The sequence below is a fragment of the Myotis lucifugus genome, unplaced genomic scaffold (genome assembly GCF_000147115.1).
Source record: "Myotis lucifugus unplaced genomic scaffold, Myoluc2.0 scaffold_392, whole genome shotgun sequence".
Classification (NCBI taxonomy): domain Eukaryota; kingdom Metazoa; phylum Chordata; class Mammalia; order Chiroptera; family Vespertilionidae; genus Myotis; species Myotis lucifugus.
Genome location: NW_005871440.1, coordinates 531,048 through 543,649, shown reverse-complemented (window position 1 = coordinate 543,649; position 12,602 = coordinate 531,048).

Below are 12,602 nucleotides of genomic sequence, written 5' to 3'. Positions count from 1 at the left end.
TCATTGTTCACTGACTTATATAAACCTGCCAAAAGAATACATTTTTTATTATACAGTACAAAAATTATTCATAATAACAAAAGACCAGAAAAATAAATAAGGTTTAGGAAGCTGTCCTGTTCAGACTGGCAAATACAAGTCAATAAAATTCTAATTATTGCTTCAAATCTTGAATGTTACCATTGGCAACTGTGAAAGAATAAGAAATATACACATTGGTCTCTGCCCCTGGTTTCTGACACTGGATTCCTAAAACCTTGTAAATTAGGGGTGTTTGGAGAATCTTTTTCTTCTCACATTTTGTCTTTTTGACCCCAGTTCCCAGCACAAAGCTCTTAAAATCTTTGTGGTTTCCTAAGTGATAAGAGATCAGGAGCATCTTTTGTTCTAAATATTTTGACCCAGGTTCCTGACACAGGGCTCCTACCTTCCTTATAATTTCCTGAGTAATAGGATTATTTTTTGTTCAAATGTGGAGAGTCTGGGTGGGTTCCTACATGGCTCTTGGTTGGGGATTGGTTACCAGAAAGATCAAACCATGATTAGAAGCTTGGAATTTTTAGCTCCCTTCCCCCATTCTCCAGAGAGGAGAGAGGGGCTGAAAATGGATTTAATAATTGATCATGCCTATAGGATAAAACCTCCATAAAAAACAAACAAATAAACCAAAACCAAAACAAACAATAACTTAAGTTTTGGAGAGCTTCCATTTTGGTGAATACAGCTATGTACCCAAAATGTGATGCTTCCCAACGCCATGGGAATAGAACCTCCTATGCATGGGTTCTCCAGACCTCAGCCTATGTATCTCTTCATCTGGCTGTTCATATGTATCCATGATCACATCCTTTATTATTGAATACACTGGTAAATATAAGTAAGTGTATCTCTGACTTCTGTGTGAGTCATTCTATCATATAATCAACCTAAGGGGAAGAGGTCATGGGAACTTCGGATGTGCAGCCAAGTCAAGTAGAAGCTGTGAGTAATCTGAAGAACGTAACTGAGAGAGAGTCTCCTGGGACGGAGCCCTTCACCTGTGGGATCTGTCCGCACTGAGTTAAACTGTAGGATACCCAGGGAGTGTCACAGAGAATTATCGCTTGGTGTGGGAAAACCCCACGCAGACTTGGTGTCAGAAGTGTTGGGTGGTGGCCGTGTGAGAGTAAAGGAGAAACACAGGAAGACGGAGATTTTTCTACTCAGCAACAAATACTGTCAGTTCTTTTTTGTGGGTGTTTTTTGAAGCCAAAGGCTCATTGTGTTCATTTATTAAAAAAAAAAAAATCTGCCAAATACTCAAAGCTGAATAGCCATGTTTAATCCATCACTGTGCTTTCCAAAAGTGATGTTCCCTTAAAAAGAGTGGCTAATACAGTTTGCAATACAACCAGACAGCATATTTTATTGAATAAACAATGTATTATGGCCATCTGAAGAAATGCTTTATATGCATTTCCCATTTCATCAGATAGAATACCTTACAGGTTGAGGTTTTATAAAATAACTTGTAATTCTTCAAAAATAAAATTCTTAAGTGTAATTTGGATGTGTGTTGTGCACAGCGTACGTGCCAGAATATGTTTTTGCAGGAGTGTGGTAGTGAAGCATATAATGACCACCAGTACAGTTTTTTTTGGCCACTACTCTAACATGTGCTAAGGACATGGAAGTCCTACTTACTAGCTGTTACTGCATCATTAGGGCAAATGTCAATGCAGTGATAAAGACAAATAGTATCTTAGTGCTATTATGAAAATAGTTTTGATATCACATTGCATAGCCATTTAAAGAGCCTTGAAAGTCGTAGATGTCAACGGATCATACTTTGAGGACCACTGCATAGACCAGTAGCCCTTAGAATATACAAGCTCCTGCTTGTATTTATACCATTACAATATTAAACTATTCTTCCTATTGAATCAAAATTATTCTTTATAAATTATATCTCTGTTTTGATTATTTTACTGTTTTCCCGTTATTTCAAATATCTTTAATTTCATCACCCCCCCATTCAGCATTTTTTCAAAGTAGGATATGAAAAGGCACAAATTAAAATTTTTTCCTGGAAATTCTATGATTAGAACACCGAGAAAGTCTTTACTTGACAAGATTCAGTTACATATATTCTTTGCCCATTAGACTGATCACTATGTACTGGTAACAATTTAAACTTCAGCTTTTCAATCTTGGCCTTGTTAACTGTAAGAGTTCTCATTATGACTTTAGCGCATAGATAATCAGGCATAATTTTTTTCCTGACAGTTTGAACATCTATTAGAAAGAAGTATGCACATTGCATAATCTGAATGGTCAGAAGACTTAATTCTTTCCAAAATTTTAAATTAAGCTGAAATGTCAGGTAGTGCTAACCTTAACTGTTAAAAGATATTATTTCAAGTGCAAATCTAGTCTTACAAAAAATGTTAATTTGTCTTCAAGAGTGGAGTTGAAGAAATTTAAAGTTGAACTTTTGGGTGTTCAGAATTGTTATATAATAAACTTATGTTGTTTAAGACATTACATTTGTAGAAAATTTTATAGCAGCAATAGGAAGCTAAAGGGGGGGCGGAATATAATGATTCATAATAGAGGATAATCATGCTAATGAGAAAACAGTTGTGCATTAGATCCTAAGCAACTTAAGCAGATCACATTTGATAAAAATAAGAACATGTCATCCACTATTAAGAGAAGAAAACTGAGTATGACTGACATGGAGATAGATTTGATGATATAAAGATGAGAGAGAGTTGCAGATGGAATATATTTTTTTTCTCATGAGACATAAATGAGGGAGGAAAGGGACTAATAGATGATTGAAGAGAGAAAAATAGATGTGAGATCATCTCTTTTCACCATAGCATCAATGCCGTGGACTAAATGTTTGGGAATAGGTTCCCAAGGAAAAATGAATCATCACATTTAGTTGAAGATATCCCATTCAGTTCCCTAACTGCCTTTACTAAATTTGTAGTGTCCAGTATCATATATATCAATTCACTGAATTCTGCAAACATTTCTCCAGTACCTAAAATGAGCCAGGTACTTTGCTTAATCTTGGAGTTACCAAGATTAATGATAGGATTATTGCTCTCAAGGTTTCACAGTTCAGTAGGTAAGATGCCAAGTCAGATGTGACTTCAAAAGGAGAGACAAATCTTGTGTCTTATCACATGCAAGAGGAGAATGAAACCCAAGCCTAATTCACTAGACTGGTGGACAAGAGAAGCTTTACAGAATATTATGTTTCTGCAGAGTCTTTTTAAAAATATATATTTTTATTGATTTCAGAGAGGAAGGGAGAGGAAGGGAGAGGGAGAGAGAGAGAGAGAGACATCAGGGATGAGACAATCATTGATTGGCTGCCTACTGCACACTCCACACTGGGGACCAAGCCCACAACCCAGGCATGTGCCCTGATCGGGAATTGGACTGTGACCTCCTGGTTTATAGGTAGATGCTCAACCACTGAGCTCTGCAGAGTCTTGAAGGACAAACAAAATAGGAAAATAAGAAGGCCTGGGATAAGCGCTTTCCACATAGTTATGATTCTTATAATTAAAATGTTTTTTATTGTGGGATTTGAGGACTACTAATCCTGTAACTCATACTCACTATTTAATTTTTATAAGATAACATAGGATAGTGTTTCATAGGCCCTAGGTAACACATTTTGTTGTAACCTTAAAGAAATAATTTGCTTCCTGACTTCTCTAATGTATTAACTGAATGATAGTTTCCCCTAGACTTCTAAGAAAAAAATGCAAATTTTCTTTCATTTATTCATTTCACACTAACTTCCTGAGTATTCACTTTACTTCACCACAATAAAGAGAAAAACATGAGAAAATTTAAGAGTTTGAGTTATATCTCATTGTGCTCATAATTTATCCATTTGATTTGTAACATTTTCTACTCGATGAAAAGGAACCCTACTTCATAATGACTTTCCTAAGGGTCAAAAATGTAAAAGCAAAAATTTCACGATAAAGCACACAGAAATGTAGTAATTAAAATGGAATAGTAATAAAGTATCACATTGTGATACCTTCTTTTAAAGTAAAAGGACTGCATATTATAATATATAATTAATTTTACATGAAAAGATGTATAATTCCTTTCTCTTTGCTATGTGCCTGCAGTCAAACTTCTGCACATTTGAAATGAATAATTTGTGCCTCAATAGATATGATTTACTCAATAGCAATGTCTTTTGTTGCTATTGCTACGGTTGTTGTTTTTTAAATCTTTGTTATATTTTATTACAAAAGTAATGCATGTTTGTAACAATTCAAAGAATACAGATATTTATAAGCTACCTGTCAACAGCCTTACCTCTCCCCCTCCTTTCATTGCCATATACCTAGAGGTTTGCTAGGCATTGTTAGCAGTTTGGGTTTCAGCTTTCAAACTGTGTTTATCAACTATACAAAGATAGATTTGAATAAAGATACAGATATGGATAGATATATATAGAGATAGAGATAGAAATATACACAAACATATGCATTTCATTTTTCTTTTTTATAAAAACAGAATTTTTCACTGCTGAATAATGTGTTTAGCCATAATTGTAGGGCAATCTAATTATATATATGCCTAAGCGACCATTACAATCAGTCAACCAAATGACTGGTCGCTATAACATGCACTGACCACCAGGGGGCAGACACTCAATGCAGGAACTGCCCCCTGGTGGTCAGTGCAGTCCCACAGTCAACCTCCCACTGCGGGCCAATCTCCCATGGTCCCTCCCCCTGGCCGGTCGGGTGATCAGTGCGCTCTCACAGCCAACCTCCTGTGGTCATTTCCCCTGGACTGGGTTAGATGGCCCTGAATGCCGGCCAGACTGAGGAACCCCACCTGTGCACAATTTCGTGCACCAGGCCTCTAGTATATACATAACAAATTGATGTATTTGACTGCTGCAATTTTGTTCTACCTATAGATGTAGAGTAATTTTTTTAATAATTCTATATCATTTGACATTCAGGTTATTTCCAGTTGGATAAGTTGTTTTAATACATATGCTGGTATAAATATCATAATCTGCCAGTGTTTTTGTTTGTTCTGTAGCAAGATTTTCTTTTAGTAGATTCTGGAATATTATTTTTCCCAAAATTTGCTCCAATATATACGTCTACTAAAAATGTATATGTGTGCTTTTCTCTCATACACTTAAAAGCAATGAATGCTATCAATCTTTAAAGTAATTGATAATAGGTTAGGAAAAAGGCAGTTTTTTATGGTTTTAATTTTTATTCCTCTAAATACCAGTGATGTTGACTAGTTTTCTAATGCAATTTTTGACTATTTTCTTTTATTTTTTCTGTGAGCTACCAATTTGCAAACTATGTTCATTTTCACTGAAATGTAAATATAATGAATTTTCAAAAATTTTCTTTATGTTTATAAATTAAACTCTTGGTTCATTATGTCTACATTTAAATTTGGTAAATAAATAATTTAATTTATCTAAAATATATGACTATTTTACTTGATGTTTCCTAATACTTAGTTTTCACAACTAAAAGATACCTTTGTTTTCATTGTCTATCTTTACACTATTAGGATATTTATCTTTTCTTCAATGACATTTAAGAATTTTTACTGTTTAGAGTTCATTGCTAATAAGTTATAGAAATCTGTCTGGAACTAGCTTCAAAATTAGGAAATTTATGATTTCACATAGCAAAGAATAGAAAGTCACATGTTCAGAGTTTGTCTATCACATCGTATTTCTAGGTTCCTTCCTTATTGAGCCATCTTTGCTTTTGGTGTCACAAGAAGGCTTCCACTGAACCAACAGAGACAACTAAGTGTCTTGTTCAGTAGGAAAGAATAAAAGAGAAAGACAGAAAGAAAGATAGATCGAACTCTCCCCAAGCATTTGAGGTATTTTTCTTCCATCAGATTTGATCAGTTGAGGTCACACGCCCACCTCAGGATATGCCATGTATTGCTCTTCCACCAATTGAGGAACATCAACTATAATTTGATAAAGGAAGGGTCATTTTTGGCAGAAAAATGTGAAGCATTTCATATATATAAAGTTGTCTTCACTGCAGCTACATGCAGGAAAATGATGATTCTAACAAATATAACAAATTTCAATAGAACTATGGGTATACCCAGAATATTTTTTTAGACACAATTAAACAAAGCAAGATGGAGGAGCAAGAAAGTTGGTCAATTACAATAGTTCAAGAAAACTTAGATAGCACTGTTAGAACACAAAGTGTTTTGTGAAATATAAATGGAAGATATTTTTGAGCTGAAGAACTACATGATCTTCATGTTAGATGTAGACGATCTTATTGCCCCATTATCACTTTCATTTAAATAAGCCAAATTCTAGAATGAGAACATCTGCCCCTACCAAACTGTCAAAACTGTATTCCAGAGATAATTTCCTTATGCATAAATTTGCATATATTTTCTACTGAAGATTAATTTACTATAAAAAGTCAAACTTCTACCTTTGTGAAAACATTTTCTAATTGTAAAAAGCAGTGAAAAATTAGGCAAATCACAACACATGTGATTCAACACAGTAAAGATGTCAATTCTTCCCAAATTGATTAATAAGTTTAATGTAATTCCTATCAAATTACCAGCCAGTTTTTATGAAGACATAGACAAGCTTATCTGAAACTTTATACAAGTGGCATAGGTCCTAATAACTAATACAATCTTGAAAATGGAACAATCACCATATAAGATATTTAGTCCTACTACTAGTAAATAGCTACAGTAATCAAGATAATATAGTATTGGCATAGGGATCAATATATAGATCACAGTCTTAAATATAAAGCTATTATATTTTAGAAAAAATTACATAGGAAAAAACCCTCAGAATTTAGGGCTAAGCAGAGTTCTTAAACTTGACATCACATGCATGCATGATCTATACAAGAAGAAATTGCTAAAGTGGACTTCATCAATATTAAATATTTTTTCTCTGCAAAAGAGCTTTGTTAGACAGAAAGAAAAAAAATTTAAAACACTCAAAATTTAACAGTAGGATAAAAAATACATTTAGAAAATGGACCACAAACATAAACTAAAATTTCATTGAGCAGACTATACATATAACAAATAAACACATAAATATAATTTCAGTATCCTTAGCCATTAGGAAAATGTAAATTAAACCACAGTGAGCTATTGCTACAAATGTATTAGGATAACTAAAATAAAAAGTGACAACACCAAATACTGGTGAGGATTTAGAGAAATTTGATCATGACTTTATTATTGACTAGAGGCCCGGTGCACAAAAATTTGTGCACACGGGGGGTGGGGGTGGGGTCCTTCAGCCTGGCCTGTGCCCTCTTGCAGTCTGGGACCCCTTTGGGGGATGACCACTGGCTGGTTTAGGCCCGCTCCCTGGGGAATTGGGCCTAAGCTGGCAGTCAGACATCCCTCTGGCAGCCCGGGAGCCCTCAGGGGATGTCCACTTGCCAGCGGGGAGCAGGCCTAAGCTGCAGTCGGACATCCTTAGAGCTGCTGAGGAGGCAGGAGAGGCTCCCACCACCACCACTGTACTGGCAGCCATCAGCCTGGCTTGTGGCTGAGCAGAGCTCCCCCTGTGGGAGCACATTGACCACCAGGGGGCAGCTCCTGCATTGAGTGTCTGCTCCCTGGTGGTCAGTGTATGTCATAGTGACCAGTCATTCCCAGTCGCTCTGCTGTTAGGGTCAATATGCATATTACCCTTTTATTATATAGGATAGAGGCCTGGTGCATGGGTGGGGGCCAGGTAGTTTGCCCTGAAAGGTGTCCTGGATCAGGGTAGGGGTCCCGCTGGGGTGCCTGGCCAGCCTTTGTGTGGGGCTGATGGGTGGTTGCAGGCTGGTCACACCCACTTCAGGGTGGGGGTCCCCACTGGGGTGCCTGGCCAGCCTGGGTGAGGGGCTGATGGCTGTTTGCAGCTGGTCACACCCCCTTCAGGGTGGGGATCCCTACTGGGGTGCCTGGCCAGCCTGGGTGAGGGTCTGATGACTGTTTTCAGGCTGGCCACACCCCCTTTAGGGTGGGGGGTCTCCACTGGGGTGCCTGGCCAGTCTGGGTGAGGGACTGAGGGCTGTTTTCAGGCTGGCCAAGCCCCCCCTCCCTGGCGACGGAAGCTCCCAGCCTCTCCTTTTTTTCTTTTTATTTTCTTTTTATTCTGGGATTTATTTACCTTCTATAATTGAAACTTTGTAGCCTGGAGTGGAGCTCAGAGCCGGGCCAGGGCAGGCGGGAGGGAAGCTTGGCTTCCTCCATTGCCAGGGTCAACCCAAGGCTCCAACTCCATGCCACGGCCTGCTGAAAGCAGGTATCTGGGGTTTATTTATCTTCTTTAATTGAAACTTTGTTGCTTTGAGTGGAGCTCAGAGCCGGCAGCGGCAGGTGGGAACCTTGGCGTCCTCCATCATTGGGACAACCAAGCCTCCTGCTTGCTCCAGCTCCATGGCTGCCAGCCGCCATCTTGGTTGGGTTAATTTGCATATAATCGCTCTGATTGGCTGGTGGGCGTGGCTCAAGGCATAGCGAAGGTACAGTCAATTTGCATGTTTGTCTTTTATTAGTGTAGATGGGAATATAAAATGGGTCAGCCACTCTGACAAAACTTTGGCAGTTTCTTAAAACATTAAACCTGAAACTGCCACATCATCCAGCAATTGAAATCTTGACTATTTATATCAGAGTAAATAAAATTATGTTTACTTAAAAATCTATACACAAATGTTCATAATGCCCAAATTGCAAAGAGCCCCAACCTAGATACAGCACAAATTTCTTTTGATAGTTGATCAGTTAAACAAACTCTGGTACATCTGTGTCATAGTATATTCTCAGATATTAAAAGAAATAAATCATTGACATACACAATAACATGAGTAAATCTCAAGGGGACTATGCTCAGTGAAAAATGAAAAACCAAAGAGTGACATCTCTGAAACTGGCAGAGTAGGGGCCTACAGAAAGCGGAAGTTATACACATCTTCTATCTATAATCTAACTGATAATCGCTGCATGTAACTATGGCTATACCAGCCGTTATTTTGCTTTTCTGATTAAAGTTATGGTAATATAATTTATCAGAATTCCTGTTTTCAAAGAGTACAAATTCCTAACAGTCTTATCACAGAAGTATCTTTGTACTATTCTACTTTGCACATATGCAAGAAACTTGAAGAATTTTTCAAATTTAACAATAATCTGAAATATTTGCGTGACAATATCAGCTGTTATGGACTCAACTGCATCCCCCCAAAATTCACAGGTTGAAACCTATCCCTCAATGTTAAAAATAATTGAAAATTGGACCTTTAAGGAGGAAAGTAGGATTAAATGAGTTTATAATGGTTGACTGCTAATTCCATAAGACTCATTTCCTTTGAGAAGAGGATGACATACCAGGAGTGTGTGCGTGTGAAAATGCCATGTGAAGGCATTTTTGGTGAGAAGGTGGCCATCTGAAAGCCAAGGAGAAATTAAACTTGCAATGCCTTGATCTTGAACTTACAGCTGCCCATGAGGTGAAAAAACAAATTCCTGTCTGTGATATTTTGTCATTGCGGCCCTAGAAGACTAATATAGCAATAACGAGTAAAAGCTAAAAACTTTTGAAAAATCTTAATAAAGAAAGAAATGATCAACTTTGATAGTAAAAAGACTGAGTTATCTTTCCACTATCTCTATAGACAACGGTAATAAAAATCTTTACAAAAGAGTATAAAGCCAAAAAATGTAGGAGATATGAGTCATTTAATTAAAAATAATATTTTCTGCATTTTTAAATGTCTTTGCACAACTTTTGAAAATGTGCCAGTCTTGGTTTTTATTCTAAATAAATACTTCCATAATTAACTGTCATTTATAATCTTGAATTATTTTTTTTGAAGTACACTCCCCAAAGTGTGTAAGCTTCAGATTTTATATAACCTAAATCTATCCTATTAAAAAGTTCTAGCTTTGAACCCAGAGTGACCAAAATCTCAATATGAATCTTCAGCATTCATTGTAGGTAGTTTGAGAAGTATTTCAAAGGACTGAGGACTTCTGCTACAATATCTATGGTAGGGGATTGTTGTGTTAATTAAATTACAGGACAAATACACAATGCCTAGCAGAGGTCAGCCCAAAGATATTATATCCTAACCCTACAAGTGCATAACAAATTACACACACAAACACAATCATTTAGGCTAATTAATATATTTTAATATGAAAATAACTGAATAATAAACATTTATTAACATATGCTTTAAAGGTGCTTTTGCGGTTCCTAATAAAGGCCCAGAAAATTTTGTTAAAAGGCAACATGAAGTCATTGGAATCCTGGATGAATAGGATAAAAGCAAAGGAAGATACTAACCTGAACAATGAAAAAGCCAAAACAGATGTTTCTGTTTTGTTCTTGTTTAGCCCACTCTGAGAAAGAAATTAGCCCTATCATTTACAACCACCTCAGTAAACAAAAACAAAGACTTCTCATACTGTATCTTCTCTGACCAGGAGTCTACCCCCTGCATAATAAATTTGGTAGAAATATTTAGGTCAAATTCCCATTTTATAAAATCATAAGAAATAAAGATGCCGGTGTTTGTGCATATGTGCTTGTTATCTCAGAAAAGTCAATTCAGATGCTTTCCTCCTATTTATGTGGCAACAGTTTGATCCACAGTTTAGGTTTCTAGGATTTAATGGCAAATCTATATGCACTTCATCTATGCAATTGCTATCCCCAACTCTTTACTGTGTTAGTTTCCTCACTTTCAGTTTATTCCTTTAAGAAATTTTTAGATCCAAAATCTGGTTTAAACTCAGTATTTTTTGTATTTCAATTTTTTGATACTTCAGTCCACTTTAATTTTTCCTCTTTTTTCTCTTCCCTGAGTTCACTCTGGTTGGTATCTTCTCTCATGTTCTAGAATATGTTTTTTATATGAATTGCATGAAAGGTATGAAAAATGGAATGAAAAATTTTTGAAAACTAGAGCAGAAAATAGGAGACATTTTAAAATTAAATGCAAACAGTAGTTCTGAGAGTACAAACAAAAGCAGGTGGGAAGAGGACGATCTCCAACCACCAAGACCAGAAGGACACTAAAAGGTCAATGTGTGGAGTGTACAACCAGGTGAGCAAATATCCCGCTCTCCCCTGGCCTGAGAAGCAAATAGAAAATTCACAGGAGACCTGATCAGTAAAGGACACTAAATAAAATTGCTACCCGGATGCCAAAAATAAAAAATATAAAACACAAAGGTTTTCACCAAAAAATAGTTTTCAGTTTAAAAAATCACATAGGTCCTTGAGACTGCAGCCATTAAAATTTCTGAAGAAATAAATAAATGTTCACATAGGGTCTGAGATATTGCTAAGAAATTGAGTTAGCTGCACAAAAGATGTAAATTTAATTCTCTTTTTGTTCTTTACTAACTGGGGACCTGTTGACAATTAATCAACCTCTCTGAGCCTCAGTTTCCCATCAGTCAATAACTGGACATTTCTGACTAGGACATTGGTTAAATTAAGCAGGTGAAAATAGCTGAAACAGTGGGACACACATAGGCAAACCTTAACAAATTATAGTTGGCTGGATTACCAACTTAAGTCTGTTTCACGGTTGATAAATAAGAAGAAAGCATGATGTAAGTACAGGTTTCGATTTTTATTTAGAAGGTACGCACAATTATCGATAAACCATCTATACCGGAAGCAGCTTTCTTTGGCTTTTAACGACTCAGGATTTCCAGGGCCAAAATGAATTCAAAAAATGAACAAGTCCTGGGTGATATCCAAGTACATGCTCATTTGGGTACTTCAGAATAAGGGTGGGATTGACCTGAACTATCATTTTCCCCCTGTGATCACTTAAATTATATCCAGTCAACTACAGGGGGCTCCAGGAATAAGCCTGATGAATAAAATGCAGCACCTGCTTAGTCAAGACCCTTACTCAAACACAGCTCATCCTCCATGAAACCATTTCTGAGAACTAATACCGAATAGCAACATTTCGATAAAGCAGGTGTATTTTCTCTCCTCTCTTGCACACTTGCTGTATAATAGCAATAGAGAGAACCGGAGCCTGGCTTAGATTATCTTAACTGGAGCAATATGTCTCTGGATAAATGGGAGCCATCTCTGGTTCAAGGAGTTTAGAGGTCTTCCCATTGGCATTCAGCTTCAGCCAGAAAACCCAGCTCTGTGCAGGTCAGACTGTCTGCCCACAGCCGTCTGCAAAACCAGCTTCAGCTAGTGGGTGTGACCACTGGCTTTTACTTCACTAAGGACTTAGCGAACCGTTCTCTACCAGCGCCATGCTGGACCAGGAAAATACATAAAAGACATTCATGGCGCAGACCTCAAAGGACTTACGGGGTCTTTGTACAGGGAAGAACACCAGGAATAGAACAAATGGAGATTGTTTGAGGCTCATATTGAGTGGAATTATAAGTAAAATGACAAAACAAAACAAACAAATAAACAAAAACACACACAGAGACACACACACACAGAAATCACATATAGAAAATTCAGTATCCAAATCGATCCTATGACCAGTGGTTCTCAAACTTACATGTGCATCAGAATCATCCAG